Genomic DNA, 18,674 nt, shown 5'->3' with positions numbered 1-18,674 from the left:
CAATGAAGTGGATATGGCCGGCATAGGGTTTTGGTTTCAGTTTTGAATTGCTGCGTGTTTAGTAACTTTAGGGATTTAAGAAGTTAGGGATGTGTTTTGGGATATGGTGGTCATGAACGTCCAGTATGCTAGGTAAAAGTATTGAGCATTGGGCATTTAGGAGTGGCCTGGTTGCTTGTGTGGATCTGGGTGGGAGTGCGTTCGATATGCTGTTTATGATTTAAATGATGGTAAGTATTAGTGCTTAACTTCTTTTGAGGATTTTCAGCAATTAAGGTTGCATTAGAGCAACATGGACTACCGTTTGCACAAGGTGTTACTGCTAGTAGTGTGCAGATGGGAGAGACATGGACTGTCTCTCTCAGAAGATGTTATTGCTAAAGGTGCACAGATGGAAGTGTGTATGCGAGCGATAGAATTAACATCTTTTGAGGATTTTCAGCAATTAGAGTTGTCAGATGCAACATGGACTGGTAGGGTTGGTAATGGGACCTTTACAGTAGTGCCCCTCCAGACCTATGGACTTTTAGGTCTGTTTCAGAGCCTTAAAAGGCTATGGATTTTTAGGCTCATAAAAGTGACGGTTTTGGTGTTTTGTTTTACTTTCAGTAAGTTATGGTATGGCATTTCATAGTTAAAATGCATATGTTTCATTGCTGTTTTGTTTGGTATCATACAAAAATGTCGCCCTAATTTGTGCGCCCCCACAGTCACTGCGACTTTGGAGGCGCACAAAATGAGGGTGACATTTACTGCGCCCAAGCAGAGCCGGGGTTGCAGGGGTGACCCCTGCTCTTCCTGGGCGCAGTGATGGGGGTCGGGGATTGCGGGGGGTGTCCCCCGCTTACCATTTCCTAAAGCGGGGGGACATGTAAAAAAAAAAAAAAAAGCACCCTGCGGCGTCAGCTCCAACCCACGTTAGTGGGAAAAGCTGACACCGCAGGGATCACAGAGTGCGGGCCGCACACGCAGAAGTGTGCCGGCCTAAAGGTAAGTGGGGAGGGGGGGTTGGGAGAGGTAATGCATGCCAGGGGAAGCGGGCACAGTGATCCATATGATCACTGCGCTGCGCCGTAACTGCCGTCGGCATTTTCGGCATCGCAGTTGCGGGCGGCGCAGTGATCACATAGATCCTTTTGTTTTATTTACAGCAAAACATACGGTTACAGCATTCAATGGTTTTGAAATGCATGTTTCAAAATGACTCTGATGACATTGTATATATTATGCAATTTATGTGTCTGGATGAAGAGAGTCAGTGAGAGCTTGGTAATGGATTGGACTCACAGTGAGCATGGATTATGGGTGTGGGTCTTTTTAGATATGTGAGTTAATCCATGGGTAATGCGTGATTGGTGTGGTTTGGGCAATGTAGTTTGTGGAAGGTATTGTCATCCTGTTTGGGTATTGGTCTGGTATGGACCTTGCCTCATTTGGTAAAAGTTGAACAGCCATACTGTTGTTCTAGAGCGAGGTAGCGCCTAGGCTCTTCTAGATACAAGGAGGTTTGGCTTTTCTAATTCATGTTTGGATATTGGTTTGGTTTATGGAACTTACCTGAATCCAGTAAAGGTTGAACAGCGATGTGGTTGTTCAAAGGGGAAGTAGCGCCTCCTCCAGGGTTTGTTACCCTTCTCATCACAGGGGACAGTATGTAGCTGGAGGCAAGGTGGTGCGTAGCTGGGGACGCCTGGCAATGACCCATTGCAATGGGGTGTGGTGGTGTCCTGAGGTGATGAGACAATTGTTTTCTATGTTACTTGTGGTGCTGAGTGTGGACCTTGTCTTATGCTATGGGTTCAATGTTCCGACTTGTGTGAGGTTGTCATCTGAGTGGATTGGAGTGTTTAGTTTTGCCAGTACCTGTTGAGGGCATTGGGAGTGTGTGGCCACCGTTCTCAATGTGTTTGGTAGGTTTGTACAATGTGGTCTGGTGGAATGCGCGCGGTTTGTTGAGTTGATGTGTGTGTGTGAACTGAGTGATGTTGTGTTTCCATTATGTGAGTTTCATGCTGGTGTGAGGTTATGGTTGGCTTTTTGGGGGGCTTTGAGGCCCGATTGTGCTCTAGAGTGGCAGTCTAGAGGCCTGATGGAGTTCCAGCGTGGCAGCTTGGATACCCGTGATATCTGAGGCGGGAGCGGGTGGTAGGTGGCAAAGAAGTTTTGTGGTGGTGTCAGAACATAGGTGAAGTAGCCCAGCCTGGGTGGGGTTTGGTCCTGGGGTGAGAGCCCAGTTGTCTGTTTGTGGCAGGAACAGACAGAAGGAGCATAGTGATTTTGTGATAGGTTCAGGGAATGTAGTTGGTTCTGGTGTGTTGTTCAGATGGTGGGAATTTGCAGTGGAAGTGTTCGTCTGTGGGTGACGTGTCACGTGTACGTGTGTTTTGGAAGGAGGGAGGTGTGTTGTGTAGTGTCTGTATGTGACGTGCTCTGTGTATGTGTGGTTGGATAAAGAAGGGAGGTGTGTTGTGTAGTGCTTGTCTGATGTGATGTAGCCAGTGATCTCACGTGAAGTGTTGACGAGCGAATGGTGGAATGTTGGGAGTGAGAGTTCTGAGTGGTGGCAGTTACAGCTGGCCTGCCTGGGTGATGGGAGCTGGTGTTGTCCTGACTATTGTCATATATGTCTTATACTTGTAACTGAAACTAAAAAGCTGGAAATAAACTTACATGAAGTTATCACAAAGAGCCTGGAACCCACTTAATTTCACACTACCTATTTACTTTTTCCACAATCACTCACTGTTGCTCGACAAGCACCTCTGCTTCACAGCCGATCAGTCCTTCGACCCAGCCTTCTGTGGTAAAAACCTGTTCTTCAATTTGTAACGGGCCCCTCTACCCACACCCAGGGATTTTGCATCCTTGTTTATCAGTGCACTTCAGAAATTGTTGGTCTTCTGTTATTATTTCCTCTCTCCCTGGGCCTGACAATATGTAATTACCTCATGTTGTATGACAATATTGCTCATCAGAGACATTTCTCTTAGGAAATTAGCCTCATATGGAGAATCTTCTTTTGCTCCCCAAAATTGTCTTCTGTTCATGAATCCATGGTGGACAACGGGTCTAGGCCACACCGCTGATAACACTGGCCCTAGAAGGCTGCAGGGAGTCCGGTCTTGCAATTGAGGACTGCAACATCGTGAAGGGGGAGAGTGCCGCCAGAGAAGTACAAGCGGCACCAGTCCATGAATTGAAAAAGGGTCTCCCAGGAAGAAGGATCTTGAAGATGTTCTCCTACCACAACAAATGTAACTGAGAGAACGGGAGGCCTGGGTGGATCCAAGGGAATCAGTTAGCTCGTCCCAGTAGAACATCTGAAACAGAGTTAAACCTGAAACAAAAGTAAGTACATGTGTTATAACTTTAGAGAGGGAACTGTTGAGCAGCTAAATAAATAGAGAAGAAAGGAATGGATAAAAAATACCCTGGGGAAAGAGGAAAGTAACTCGACATCCTGTACAAAACCAATTTAAGCTTGAAGCAAGATATGGAAAAGAGCTTAGAGAAAGTAAGCAATTGAACCACATATCAAGTAAAGCCCAACAATACTCAGTTAACTTTTAAGGATACACTGAGAACCACAGACAAGAATTGAGAACTAGTAAGAGAACCCCAAGAGTTATATCTACAGAGAAGAAAAAGCCCAGCAACCCAATTAAGGAACCGAAGAGTAATTCAAGAAGTCACATGAAACTATTTGTGGATCACATACCAAAAATAACATAGGCAGGGACCACCCACAGTGATAGGGAAAATATAGGCGTTATCCTTAAGCTTTAATAAAACATTAGACATCATGTAATTTTGTCCTTCTTCTGACTTGCCAGTAAGCTGTGCGATTTCTGAGTAGAGGTTTTCTGTATGTAGATTTCAATGGACCTGGCACACATTGAGCAAGGATAGGACTATAGGTGTTAGTTCTGGATGATTTATGATGGAGTTGTATAAATTGGATGCCCCTGGAGATCCAATTAGGTTGCAGGAGTCGATGGTAGTAAGTAGGTCCTTTGTAAAGAAAAGGTGGTATGAGGTGAAATGGGCCAGAAATGAGAGACGGACACAAGGTTGTGGTATTCAAATTAAAGACATTTTTACTAAACAAAAAAAAAATGGGTTGGAAAAATGCTTTTCTAGCCCCATAAAACTAAGGTTCTGTCTGTGTCAGTAACTGAAAAGGCCACCCTTGTGTCCAAAAACAACCTATCCTGACCCTCACACTTATAAACAAACAATGAAATGTGCAAGGAAATGTCTTATTTGATGTTAGAACAAGTGTTCAATACCAAGTGTAAGGATGCCCCCAACAAAAATGTTCTCAAAGGTAAAAACTCCTGGATCCAGAGGACGGTCTGCTTCTCCTGGATTATAAAACAGAATGGCAAAATGTCTCTTTATTTAACAGTTCCTTGGTGTCTTTACTGGACTCACAAAGTTCTTGTTTAACCAAAAGCTTCTGCTCAAGCAAAATGTATGTGCAACAAATCTTTCCGTAAGAATTATTCTATCTATGCAGATTATCTATTATACTCCCCTGCCAGGAATCTTTGTACCAACATTCAACTGTCTTGTGTACACGCCTGCCAGGGCTTCTCTTTAGGATTCTAAGATCTCCTGGTGCACTCTTCTGCCAGGAATCCTTGTACAATCTCAACTGCCTGGTTTTACAGTTCTCAAATTAAACTGCAGCTGCCCGGGGTATTCATCTACCACAGTTCTTATGCACATAACTGATCTTTTGATATACTACATTAGAATATACCTTATGCTGCTTGGTATATCTGTGTGGGGTAATATTTTGCTCAAATATACTTGCTCAAATTTCATCTTGTCAGCATTCAAATATTCTTCTCATTGTGAATCTTGCCTTTTTGCTTTGCCTTGGTAGCATTCAAACACGATTTGCCTTTTTACTTTGCCCTGACTGCATTTAAACAAACATTATCTTAGTATATTTTCTGCATCAAACATGTATCTTATTGGGCGTTGAATTTGTACTTTGCCTCAAATGCATTCAAACAACCTTTGCCTATGTTTATTTCCTGCATTAGCAATCTTGTACCAATCCATTACTGCTTTGCATGGTTATCGGAATTCCCTGGGGTACCCAGCAGCTCTAGGTGGACGCACCGGTCTTCTCCAGCATTCTGGATGTTGCCTGCACCTCTGCGTTATGGCTTCTCCTTCTGCCTTTCAGGTAGGAGTGTGCGGAGACTTTCCCAGCACCCGATGCATCTCTGTGGTCACAAGCCAGCTCTCCTTCTCAGCCCAGGGTGAAGTCTGCTGCCTAAACGAATGACCAATCCTCGAGGAGCTTCTGCACCCTTCCTGGTGTCTCCATAGCCTTCATGCTCACTCGTAGCCTTCCTCTTCCGTTCCCAGTGGCCTCCTCTGTTTTGCCGGCTCCATTGGTGTGCTTTGCATTTAGGAGCCCCGGCATGAATGGCAACGCCTCCTTCTGCGCATCTTGCTGTACCTGCATCTCCCCTCTCCTCAACACGGTTGCCATTTTTAAATGTCCTATGCATTACAGGTTTAGAAAAACAACTAGTCCACATGTTGCACTTCAGGCATATCTCACTCTGCACAAACTCCCTTTTCCTCCTCCTCGTTTCAGTACATAAGTGGTTATGGGAGTTGAAGTCCATAACTTTCTTTGGGCTTTCAAATCCTGGATGCTTTTTTACGCTTTTCACAAAAAGGCACATCAAGAACAAAGTGTGTTATGTGTGAATTACAAGTGTTTGTCTGAAAGGTGAGGGGGCTTGACTAGAATGGCAATAGGCGATTAATAACCTGGGTATCAGAGAGTCTTCTTCATGGGGAAAGCAGGAACACTGTGACACCTCCAATGAAGTCATACCATCTCCCCGGTAGTTGTTTCCACCCATGTGATCCTCTCTAATGAAACCACCCCAAGGGTGAGGATCAGGTAGCGACTGCCGTCCCCTGGCCCCATGGGAGGAAGTCACCGGCAGGGAATCCATGATGGCTCCTGTGAGAAACCTGAAGGTGTCTCAACCGCTAGTCCCTGGGGATCTGTCGATCCCTTTTGGAACCAGTGCGGGAGGATCACCTGGGTGAGGGGTCCTTGGAGAGTGGAAGTTAGACACCAGATGCTGAGACGCAGTATCCCCATCCCTGTAACACCTTTACCCCATCCTACCAGGTAGGATACTTAGGAACTCAACCACCCCGCCCTTTCCCAACACAAACACTTTCTCACGGACAGCTCACTGTGAGAGAAAATGGACTAACACCTGAGCTGTATACCTGACATGTCCCAATACAATGGTCAGGCAGGGTCAGGCAATTACTGACCATTACACACACACCTGACTTCCACCACACTTCCCCACACAGATAAAAGGCGGAGCATGAAAGCACACAAGGAAGCAGCAGTTCCAAAATGGCGGTTTAATATAAGGTGAAAGACGGCAAAACAGAAGAGGATTGTAAGGAGGGAAGTACCCTTGACCTTTTCAACGAAAGACTGTTACTTTCATGAACCTTCAAGAATAGGAAACATAAGACCATGAATCAAGGCTGAGGAATGCTGCATTGTGTGTTGGAGATACCCAGGGCTCTCAAGCGTTGATAGTCAAGGCGGGGAGAATCGTTTGTCGCTGTATTACTGTCCTTGGCTCCTACAACAAAGCAGCGCCAGTGAAGTCAGCAGAGCTAGTGAGTTGAGGAGACTGATACCAGACTGGCCTGTGTTGAAGCCAAGGTTGCAAGCGGCAACATTGTTTAATGAAAACTGAAGAGAACAATGTATGAAGCGTATGTGGCAAGTGGCGCGAACACAATTAATAAGCAGATGAGTGCTTTAACTTTGCAGCCAAGATACAATACCATAGACAGGGTGGTCCGGCACCACATAGGTGCTCATTCGAAAGTCTCTGTGAAGTATCCAGCTGAAAGGTGGCAAATGTGACAAGTGAAAAAAAAATTGTGAAATCGAAGTGGTCCTGCAATGGGTCAAGTAAAAACCAGTGCACAATTTAAAGTCTTTGATAGTTGATGAATTCGTATAGGAAGTTGATCCAAGCCCGGTGGGCTAAAGCTTTTGGTTAACGCAAGTTTGTGTAAAGTTATGAACATTTTATTAAAAGGAATCTGAGCCCAACAAGGGGGATCTGAGATCTGAGCCTGATCGAGGGGGATCCGAGAACTGAGCCCAACTGAGTGTGATCCGAGATCTGAGTCCGACTGGGGGGGAGGGGTCCAGGGTGAGCCGTGAGTCACCTGAGAAAGAATACCCTGCAAGGAATTAGATGCATAAATAATGTACAAACATTGTGCTGAAAGGTTCTGAGCCCAGCTGAGGTGGATCCGAGGTGAATAGTGAATCGCCTAAGTACTTGAGTACTTGTGATAATCTCAAAGAGGAAAATAACTTATCGTTTGTTTGTCGCATCAGGCCCACTGAATGAAGAGACTTTGAAAGACAAAGAGACTTGGGCACGGAAGGCCCTGATGCTAATAATTGAACTGTATCCTCGTGCTAGGTAAGCCAGAGACTGTGCTAAGCTTGAGTGTATCGCCTTGTCCCATGCGGAAAACATGCTGAAGGGAGGCCAACGGCCTGAACATCCTGACATGTCATTTTGTGAAAACTTCTTTCTTTTTCGTAACATTGTTTCCCACACTATTATTATTTAAAGATAAGGATTGGCAATAGGTTTATTAGTATATGCCCTTTTATTTTGACAAGACACTACGAGGACTGCATTATTATTTGATGGTCGTAGCTTGCTCTCATCTGTAGATTTAGCTTTAGATTAGGCGTTTTTGAAACCCCTTTTGAAGTTCAATAAACACTCTGGAACTGTGGTCACTTGTGTCTGTCTTACTGTTGATACCATGCCTTCCTTACACTCCATTGGATTCATCACAGAGGATAGAGAGGCAGTGGCAGAAAGCATAAGTGAAGTGTTGGTGATAATTAAGTGATTGTAACTGCCCTTTACTGTCCAGGAGTTTTTGGAAAAGGAGTATTCTTTTTTTTAAATGTGTAGCAATTTGATTGCAGAGTTCTAGAGTTGGAGTAGGAGTTTTTTTGTTGATCTTGTACATTCCTTTTAGCTGTGCTGTTCACATACACGCGTTTGGAGTGATGGGCTTTATTGGTTTTGATGACTTCTACCCTGTAAAAATGTACCTCTTGATGAAAGGTCGAATTTGCTAGTTTGTAGTTTGCTTTTCCACCAGCTTTTCTCCAGTTTACATTTTTTTCTTTTTCAAGCCGTTTAGCATGCGAGTAAACAATTTAGCCATGTTCTTCTTTTGTGAGTTTTTAAATGGTTTGTTTCGAGTGAAACAGTCTAAAGGTAGAAGTAACCCAGTTATGAACTTAGTGGTGCTTCACATTCAGCACGGTTGTTAGTTCATCTGTGAAAGGGTTGATTTGTTAGCTTCGACCCTTTCAAGTAGAGTGTTGATTTGTATGTTTTTCGATGGTCTGGTCATTGTCGATGGCTCTGTGGATGGTTACACAATGGGCGTTGTCTCTGAATATTGTGAAAGGTATGGGTAAGTCCCCATGGAAGGTGTACTGAAATGCAGGCATCGACTATATTTTCATTGCAAAAAAAGGTCATCCAGAGTTTGACTGGCTATGTGGGTGTGGCATGCTCTTAACCATTTTTTTTAATTTATTGTTTAGGAGTAGTGTGGCTAGATTAGCTCTGAATCATTTCTTTTCGGCAGGGTCTTCTTTCTCGAGTCACATTTTGAAATCTCAGAGTATATTTAAAAGATGTTGATCAACAGACTGGTTAAGTTTGTCCTAAAAGGAAACTGAGCAATGATGTGCGAGAGTTGGAGCAAGTCAGTGCGAGTGACTCCCAATCCAGGATGTTGTCAATCAAAGCGTTGAGTCTATGAAAGGGTCTCTGTGAACCAGTACTCCTCTCCCATGGTTTGATCTTGTAGTGTGATGGAATACTCTTGTCGATACCCAGACATTGGACATTGCAAATCCCAGTTTCTGTGATGGAGGGTATATCTATTTTGTCCTCAGAGAGAAGGTCATAAATATCATTGGAATGTTTGGATACAGATTGCTTTGATCAGGAGGCTTTTGGTTCCCATCATTTTAGGGTAAGCTCAGTTAGTTGAGAGAATGGAGTTTAGTTGTTTGTGGTTGCTTTAGTTAGTTTCCAAGGGTTCCATATTAAGACTTTCAGATTTGTAGAGGATGAGCAGGTTCTTTTTGGGGTCTAGGTCACATACCTGTCCTCCCCGAAGAGTTGCATTTCATTGTGCAGGATGTCTAGTGAAGAGTGGTGTAGATGACATTTTATGGTAGATTGTATAGATTTGGGGTAGGTATAGAAGAGGCTGTTGGGTTGGTGATCTGTCCCGTTTCTCTTTCCAATGTTTCATTATAGTAGTTGAATTTGGGTGGACACTTCAGGTAGTATCTGGAGATGAAGGTTGTTAGAAGTCTCCTGAGGTGAGGAAGTGGAATTGTGGAATTCCTTTGGGGTCTCTGCTTGGCCGATCTCTGGGACTGGCTAGGGCTGCTTACAACTCTTTCCTTTTTTTCCTTTCCTTTTTGATTCTGAAGTCTTTTTGGTTTCTAGGCATTTTGTTGTCTGGTTTAAGTAGGATTGCAGGATGAGGTAGTGAGATGAGATGGAGGTTGGAGATTAACAGGATGATACTTATCCTCTGGTGTAATTATGGCCTTGAGTTGTGGATAACTTGTTGGAGTATTCCCTTGGAGTTGAAGACAGTCAAAGAACATTCTAGTGGTTAACGTGAAGATTGTTCTGGATTGAGGCGATGTGGTTATAGCTTTCAATTAATGGGTCTTTGAAATAAGTTCAGTGTCAGAGTTATCATGAATGTATTAGAGGAAGTTGACTTGCAGTTGAAACGGGTGGGATGAGGATTTTCAATCTGGCTATCTCATGGGCTCTCTGGATGCAGCACCGCATGCAGCTATGGCAGTGTACAACTGTGTGACCTGTGGCACAGTGTATCTATGTGATGGGTTTGTGGGACACACAGGAGGATCGGACTACCTATGACAAACTTAATATGTAGGACATATGATCTCTAACCTTGCGGGAGCTGCACTAGCCTGAGCAAACCCATTAGTGACTACTAATAATCCCACACTTGATTCTTACCTGGAATTCACTAAAAGTATTCGAGCTATGTTCGGTAGACAAGAAATTGTCATTCAGCCCAAGAACTCTTATTGGACTTCAAACAAGGTTCTATGGATACCTTGACATTTTATTACTCAGTTTAAACAAATGGCAGATGAAACAGCATGGTCTGACGATGCATTGATTGTATTATTCAGAAGAGGACTTAACAAAGAACTGAAAGATGAGATATCAAGAATGCCTCATCCAGGGAGGAAAGGATTACATCTGTGCTGCAGCTAGATTATCGCTTGCAAGAGCGACATGCAGAGAAACAAAGAATGAGAGTCCCCTGATCCTCTGAAGGACACCAATTTAGTTTCAAATCCCATAAGGAGGATGAACCTATGTAAATAGGAGCTGCAAGAGGACCTTTAACCTCTGAAGAGAGATCTAAATGCCGCAATTTAGGGCTTTGTATGTATTGCGTGCCTAAAGATCATGAACTCAAAGATTGTCCCCTAGTTCCTCCTAGAAGTTCCGGAAGCACTGCCTCCAGGTCATAAAGGGACCTATGGTCCGGGAAAGAACTTTAAGTTCCCCTACTTCTACCACAATGATGGTCATGAAAGTATCCTTAAGATTTATCAATAAAATCCTGGAAAAGGTGCCAGCCTTAATAGATTGTGGTGTCGCTGAACTATTCATTGATGATAAATGGGCACTGAAGTATAAAATACCACGCAGACCTTGATCTACCTTTATCCCAGTGGAAGGTGTGGATGGCAGAGCATTATCATCTGGTGTAATAAAAGAAGAGACAGAACCATTGGTAATGACCATAATGTCGCATCAAGAGGAAATAGCATTTGATTTGATAAAAGCAGCTCATTATCCAGTCATACTAGGTCTTCCTTGCTTAAGGCTCCACAATCTGTATCTTTATTGGACCGCAGTGTCCCTTTTCCTAGACCGTGAACACTGCATCACTCATTTTCTGTTGGAAGGATCAGTTGGACTCCATACACCCACCACAACTTTGACTTTGCCTGTAAAATCCATTGCATTTGAGTTACTTGTAACCTTGCCTGACCAGAATCAAGAGGTATTTCAGGATCTTGAGTTTAAAGAACTTCCCCCATTGAAGCGATGATTGCGCTCTAGAACTAATTCCAGAAAGACCAATTACATTTGGTTGAATGTATATTCTTTCTCAGACAGAAAAGGCAGCTCTCCAAGAATATCTAGAAAGCAATCTCCGCAATGGATTAATCACTGAATCACATTCACCAGCAGGAGCATCTTTGTTCTTTATTCCAAAGAAAAATATCACAGAACTAAGACCTTGCATAGATTTCAGAGGGCTTAACAAAATATCCATTCTGGATAAATACCCAATGCCCCTTATTCCCAACATGAGGCAGTAAAAGGGGTATCTATTTTTACAAAACTAGAACTCAGAGGAGCATATCACCTTATTTGCATTCACCAGGAGGACAAAAGGAAAACTGCCTTTAGAACATCCTTCGGGCATTACGAATATGGAGTTATGCCATTCAGACTCACAAACGCACCAGCAGTGTTCCATGTTTTTTCTGATTTACTGCTTCATTCAGTGGTACTATATATCGATGACATTTTGGTCTTTTCCAACTCTCTCCCAGAACATATACTCCATGTCCGAGAGGCCCTTCGCAGTTTGCAGCAAAAGCATTTATTCGCCAAATTGGAAAAATGCAGGTTCCATCAGCCTCAGATTCCAAACTTAGGATACATATTATCCCCTCAAGAAACTCAGATGGATCCCACTAAAGTACACAATGTTTTAGACAGGCTCATTCCACTCTTATTCCAGGAGATTCAAAGCTTTTTGGGGCTTCTCCAATGTCTATCGGAAATTCATTCCTCATTTATCATGAACCATCCTGCCCACAACCAAACTCTTAAAGAAAGGACAAAATGAATTTGGTCGCAGGAACCCCAGAACGCCCTTTTGTCTCTTAAAAAGGCCTTTACTACTGCTCCCATCCTACGACTTTGAAATCAAAATCAACCTTTCATTGGAGAATCTGACGCTTGCAATACCACACTCGGAGCAGTGCTCAAACAAACAGATAAGAAAGGAGTTGAATACCCAGTAGCCTACCTTTCCAAGACTTTGACATGTTCTGAAATTAACTATACTGTTCTTGAGAAAGAGTTACTGGCCATAAACAGAGCATTTCAGGAATGGAGACATTTATTGCTAGACGCACAATTCTCTGTGGAAATAAGAACCGACCATCACATCACAATCTATGTGTTTTACAATATACTGAGACACCAAATAGCAGACAAGCCCGATGGGCTTATTTTTTTTCCTCTTATAGGATAAACTTCACCTTTGTCCTGGGAAAATCCAATATCATGGCTGACGCCCTGTCTCGCAAACCCACTCACCACAAAACAATCTTTCTTAAATAAAGAATGTTTCCGGATTCTTCTTTCATATTTCTAGTGACCGATTACATAACTACACTCAGAAAAGCGACTTCAGAACTTGATGCTGAACTACTTGGTCTAACAAAAGAGCTAGATATTTCCTTTGAAAATGGCTTGTATTTCCAAAATTCCCACTGAAAAGCTAAGACAGGAAGCACTTTGAATGACCCACGATACAGTCATTGCCGGCCATAGAGGAGTCAAAGCAACTATGATGTTGATTAACCAACACTTTTGGTGGGCTGAGATTTCCCAAGTTGTCACAGACTATGTGACTTCTTGCACTATCTGTACTCAAACAAATGATCTTCGCCATTACCCATTCGGCCTTTTAGTTTAGCCTGCTCTTCCTAGCAAACCCTGGCAACAAATATCCGCCGACTTCATTGTGGATCTTCCTCCATCTAATGGTCCTACTGCAATTATGGTCACAATCGATTCACTCACCAAATTAGCCCATTTCATTTCAATACCTAAGATACTCACTGCTTTGCAAATGGCCACATTATTTCTGCATTACATTTTTTCCAAACATGGTCTCCGGACACCATTATTCTGACCGTGGTTCTCAATAAACCTCCAAATACTGGTCCTTGGTATGTAAAACCTTAGGTATACAACGCACATAGCGTTCCGGCTTTCATCCCCAAACGAATGTGCAAACTGAAAGTCTTAATCAAACCCTACAACACTATTTACATTGTTTTGTATCAGCCCTTTAGGATGGTTGGAAGGAATTACTACCACTTGCAGAATTTGCTTACAATAACTCTTACCATTTCACTCTACCTATGGTTATCAAGCTTCAGGTATACCCAGTATTGTCCCTGCTATCACCCCAAGTACCACAGTAGATACTATGATGGATTTAATTAAAAAAGGGTATAGTGAAGCCTTATCAACATTAAAATATTCCAGGGAACTCCGAAAGAAACACGCAGATATGAAACGCAGCTCAGCCCCTGAATTGCAAATTGGAGACAAAGTATAGTTAGCATCTACATTTTTACCTCACCATTTAGTACCCTCCAAACTATCTCCACAGTACTTTGGCCCCTTTTCCATTCAAGCTCTTGTAGGACCAGTAGCTTATCGAATAGGACTACCCAAATCATGGTCACAAATACATACTGTTTTTCACGTTTCACAGTTCAACCCCGATGTTCCGGACAGATTCAAAAGATCTACCAATTCCTCACCTCCACCAATAGACACTCAATCAGGTCCAGAATATAAAGTGGCAGGAATATGTGATTCACTATACTACAAAGGAAGTCTTCAATAGCTCATCAACTGGAAGGGGTATTCCCTGTGCGATCGCACGTGGGAACTAGCTTCTAATGTTCATACTCCTACTTGCATACAGCGTTTTCATAGGTCACGTACCTGGAAACCAGGTCCTTATCCGCCACAAGGGGGTCATACTGTCATGCACCGCTTTTCAATATGGAACTAATTGAAACTGCAAAGATAGATTAATGTATCATACTTCCAACATGGCACTAAATATGTCCTCACGTTCCATTCACACTGCTCAGTCTAGTTACTTTCATCATGGCCGCCGAGTTGCTCCGCCTCTCCCTCTCTTCAAACATGCTTTGTTGAGCTCATTCGGCACATTGCTACAATTTGGACTGCTTGCTACGCTTGTAATAATTCCTTTGTGACATTCCTCTGTGAGTTCATTGCCTTTCTTCCTTCCATTTCCCCCTTCCCATCTTCCTGGTGCCTTTCTCCTGTTTTCTTCCTTCGTTCATTACGGCTCTGCCTTCCACCGCAATACCCCACGTATCATCTCAAAACATTCCTCAATCCTCCTGAAACGGAACGCGGTTACTACCTCTCCCTCAAAGCCTCTACTCTTCTCAACACTTACGTGGATAATTCTTCAGCCTCCTCTCCTATAATGTCTAGTTCTGCAACTAACGCAACCTGTTCCTCATTCTTTCCAAGTTCAGAACCCTCCTACTGTTTTCCTCCTGAATGCTCTGCACGCCACAACTTTACTCCTTTTGAAAGAAAGCCGTTTACTACTTTGTCTAAACCTACTTAATGCTGTCGTACTTCCAGGGCATTATAATCCTAACTTTTTCTTTATTTGTGTACTTGATGTAAGCTTTCCTGGACTTTCCCTGACAAACCTAAATGGTATGTTGATAGTGCTAAACTCAAGAATTGAAACGTTCTACTGTGATTACACCACAACTGCTTCCTATCCCTGGAATCAGTATCCTGACTACAGTCTACAAGTTATCTAACCCAGGAGGGTTTCCCGGGCCTTACTCTTGTCTCCGTCTCACTATTTCAGGGACAGGAGTGGAGTCAGGAAAGCTCCCCACTTTACCACAAAACTTCATTCCAGCAGGTAAGGGTTCTGTGAACCAACCCAAGTCATTTGTATATTTACGAATTGTGCTTCCCAGTATCTTACAAGTATATATCCTAACACTTGCGGTGACCGAGATAGAGGACTACAGCAAACTCTTTTTTCTGAAGACTTTCCCTATTCCTTCCTTCCTTTTTTCCATTTACTTTTTCTCACTCAATGACAAGAGTTAGACAGACATGCAAACTTCTATAATTTTTAGCTTATAACCTATCTAGAAATAGGTTCACACTGGTCCTTCCAAGTAAGAACCACTAATGGAAAACTTTCCCATATTAGCGAGAAACACAATTTCCATCTTAAGTTTTGAATTTGGTGTTCAGTAGCCTATTCAACTGTTTTACTGTGTTCTAGAGGATTACAATGTTTTATCATATCTTACATCCAGACCTGCTGTCATTGAATAGCCTCATGTGATAGTTGGTAGGGGGCTGAGAGGTTCTGTCCAGTGCTAGGTTTGTGGGACAACCTAATTCTTGGGGAGGCAAGAGGGGAACAGGAGAGAATCACAGAGTAACACACAGTAGTGATTCTAATCCATAAGTATGGCATGCACACAGTTTAAATATTAACTACATATGTCAGGTTGTTAAACTTGCCTAAAAAAAGTTCACGGATGCTAGCTAAACTCCAAGTTGAGGGGGTAGATGTTGCACTGATACAGCAAATGCACTTTCATAACTATAAAATGAAACATAGACTCAGACACCAAGCCTTTCCAATAAAAATCTTAGCATCCTCTCTACCTTCTATTTATTTATTTATTTGGATTTGTAGAGCGCACTACAGCCCGCAGGCATCAAGGCGCTTTAGCAGAGCTTAAGAAGGCTTGATTAAGTGTTACAGTGAAGCCGCCCATAAGAAAAGAATTGGTACAGTTCAGGGTAAATGATTCTACATACATCAATACATGATTATACTTACAGAGCTGAAGTATAATCTTCTTGTTATGTTAGGCTAATTTATACTGCGGACCACTGCCATTTTCATGCTCTCCGGGTGCTTTTGTGAACCTGAAAAGGAAGGAGGGCTGAGAGGGCTTAGTTAGTGGGATTGAAAGAGAAAAGCGCAAGAGAGCTATGATGTGCTGTTGGTAGCTTCAGTTCGAAAAAAAATGGTCACTGTGTGCTGGTTTGTTTTTAGTTGGTAGATGTTATGTGGTATTTGGTGTATGAATGTGCACATGGTGATGTGTGTGCAATTGGTTTAGTTTCCTGTCGGGTGTTGCAGAGTGTGTGCAGTTTGTGGTGGTTTTAAATTTTTGCTTCGGTAGAGGATTGAGTGTGTTTTGTTCAGTATTTGAGGGTGAGTATGCACGATATTGGAGAGTTTTTAGTATGGTTATTGGACAGTCGCCTGTGCACTTTTGTGCCATGGTTATATTGGTCTATCAAGTTCATATTCTTCTATGATGATTTGCTGTGGAATGCTTTCTTTCATTGGATATCCATGTTTCAGTTGTTTTTGGTGTTTCTATTGCGATGTGTTGGCAGTTTGCCTTCAATGAGGTTTTCAGCTTAGATAGGTAAGTTAAATAGCCATGTTTTTAGCAATTTCCTGAACTTTAGGTGATCTTCTGTTCACATTTTCTTTGGGAGCAAGTTCCAAAGTTTTGCAGCGATACAGGAGAACACTATTCCACCAAATATCTGCTTTGAGTATTGTTCAAGTTCGGGGCGGGTGTCATTGCTGGACCTTAATGTTCAGTTTGGTTTGTAGATGAACATTTTTCCCTGTATGAATTCTGTGCTTTGGCTGTAGATTGCTCTGTGTGTTATGCAGAGTGTTTTGAAGAAAGGTTTTTTGGCTGATGGCCAATGTAGGGTTCTCACTGCTGGTGTGATGTGTTCTCTCTTAGGAGGAGTAGTCTTCATGCTGCATTCTGTGTTTGTTGTAGTTTTCTGGTAAAATAGCCTGGCAGTCTGAGAAAGATGCTGTTGGCCTGCTCTATTCTTGACATGACGAAAGCAATGTTCTATGTGGGAATGTGAAAAAGGGTAGTATCTGCTTGATTGCGTGTAGGTGGAAGAAGCGTTTCTTTACTACTGCATTGACTATAGGTTAAGTCGTTGTCCATTAATATTCTGAGATGTGTAACTACTTTGACAAAAAGGGACCTCTTTCAAGACTTCTAATATGCTTTTAAATCCTCAAGGAAGATAAGCACTGGTAAGAGGGAAACTGGGAGACAGACTGAACACACAAAATCCCCTAGCACAGTACAAAAGGAATTTTTACACCGATTTATCTGAACATTGGGACAGTTCGCAAAAGGGGATATCATACTGGGAGGTTACCTGAACCTTATCCTGGCCAGGGCAAAAGGCAATTTGCAGGGTATGAAACAGGCATCCAATGATATCAAAACAAACCTTAGACTCTTGGGTCTTTTTGACATATGGACAGACTCCACTCTGAACAAAGAGATTACTCTTTCTTCTCAAGTGTCCACAAAATGTACACAATAATATACTATATATGTGCTTGTCTGTACACCAGAGAAGCAGAGATAGGCAAAAATACCATCCTTGACCACTGCCCCATTTGATTCCATGACTTAGACACTCCCCGGTCACTACTGGAGAGACCTGATAATATGCAAAGAAATCAAATCCCAAAACAGAAAATACATCGAAATAAAAGCGCTAAGTGGCATGCTTTAATAATAATTGCGATGCCTTTAAGGCAGTGATTAAGGGGAAGATCCTGGCCCTGGGAGTTTACTTAGACAAAACTAGAAAGAACAGAATACAACCGCCTGATTAAAGAACTGCAGGAATTAGAATACCAGCACAAAAACAGTGCTGACAAAATGGTGTGCAGACTTGGAGAAATCAGACAACAAATTAACCTCCGAGATACTAACCAAGCCGAAAGAACTTTACTAAATCTGAAACGCACCTTTCATGAAAAAGGCAACAAAGCAGACTTGCTATTAGCAAAGGCACTCAGTGATAAATTCAATAAGTCCTATATCCAAATTATAAAAGACTCCAATGGCAAAAGAAATCATGATGAAGAAACTAAATTATACCTATTCTGTTACTATTACAAAACTCTTTGTACTGTGGAACACCGAAACGTTTCGCAAATAAACTACTTGCTGCAAGCCAAACTACAACAGCTCGCACTTGAACAAAAAGGAGCCCTAATGAGCCCATTATTAAAGAAGAGGTCCTTCGGGCAATTACATCCTTAAAAAGATAACAGGGCACCAGCACCAGATGGTGTAACTAGTCAGTTTTGTAAACTGTTTAAAAAAGAATTGCTATCTCATCTATGCTTTCTCTTCTCTTTCTCTATGCTTTCTCTTTAATTGCATAGAAACCTGAGGGAGGATCTCCCAAATTATGGGAGCTGCTACAATTAATCTTATACCCAAAAGTGGGAAATACCCATAGGTAGCTTGTATAGACCTATAGAATTATTAAATCTGGATGCTAAGATATTTGCTAACATTTTGGCCAATCCACTTGAATCTGAAGACTCCTCTTGAAGCAGTTGAAGAGTATTAGAGGACAATCCCCATTAGAATTGTGGAGAAATATATAAAATATCTGGTCAATTATCCCAAGTTAATCGGACGGGTTGGGAAAGATCTAACGAAATGGAGATCAATCATCTTGTTTGGCAGAATCCTGGCAATAAAAATTAACATCCTCCTGTGGCTATGATATCTAGACACTGGCTTATGCAGGGAA

This window comes from Ambystoma mexicanum, chromosome 4q, assembly GCF_040938575.1.
Source record: "Ambystoma mexicanum isolate Mex_15411 chromosome 4q, UKY_AmexF1_1, whole genome shotgun sequence".
In the NCBI taxonomy this organism is placed as follows: Eukaryota; Metazoa; Chordata; class Amphibia; order Caudata; family Ambystomatidae; genus Ambystoma; species Ambystoma mexicanum.
The sequence above is the reverse complement of the archived record's forward strand: the minus strand, read 5'-3'. Positions refer to the sequence as shown.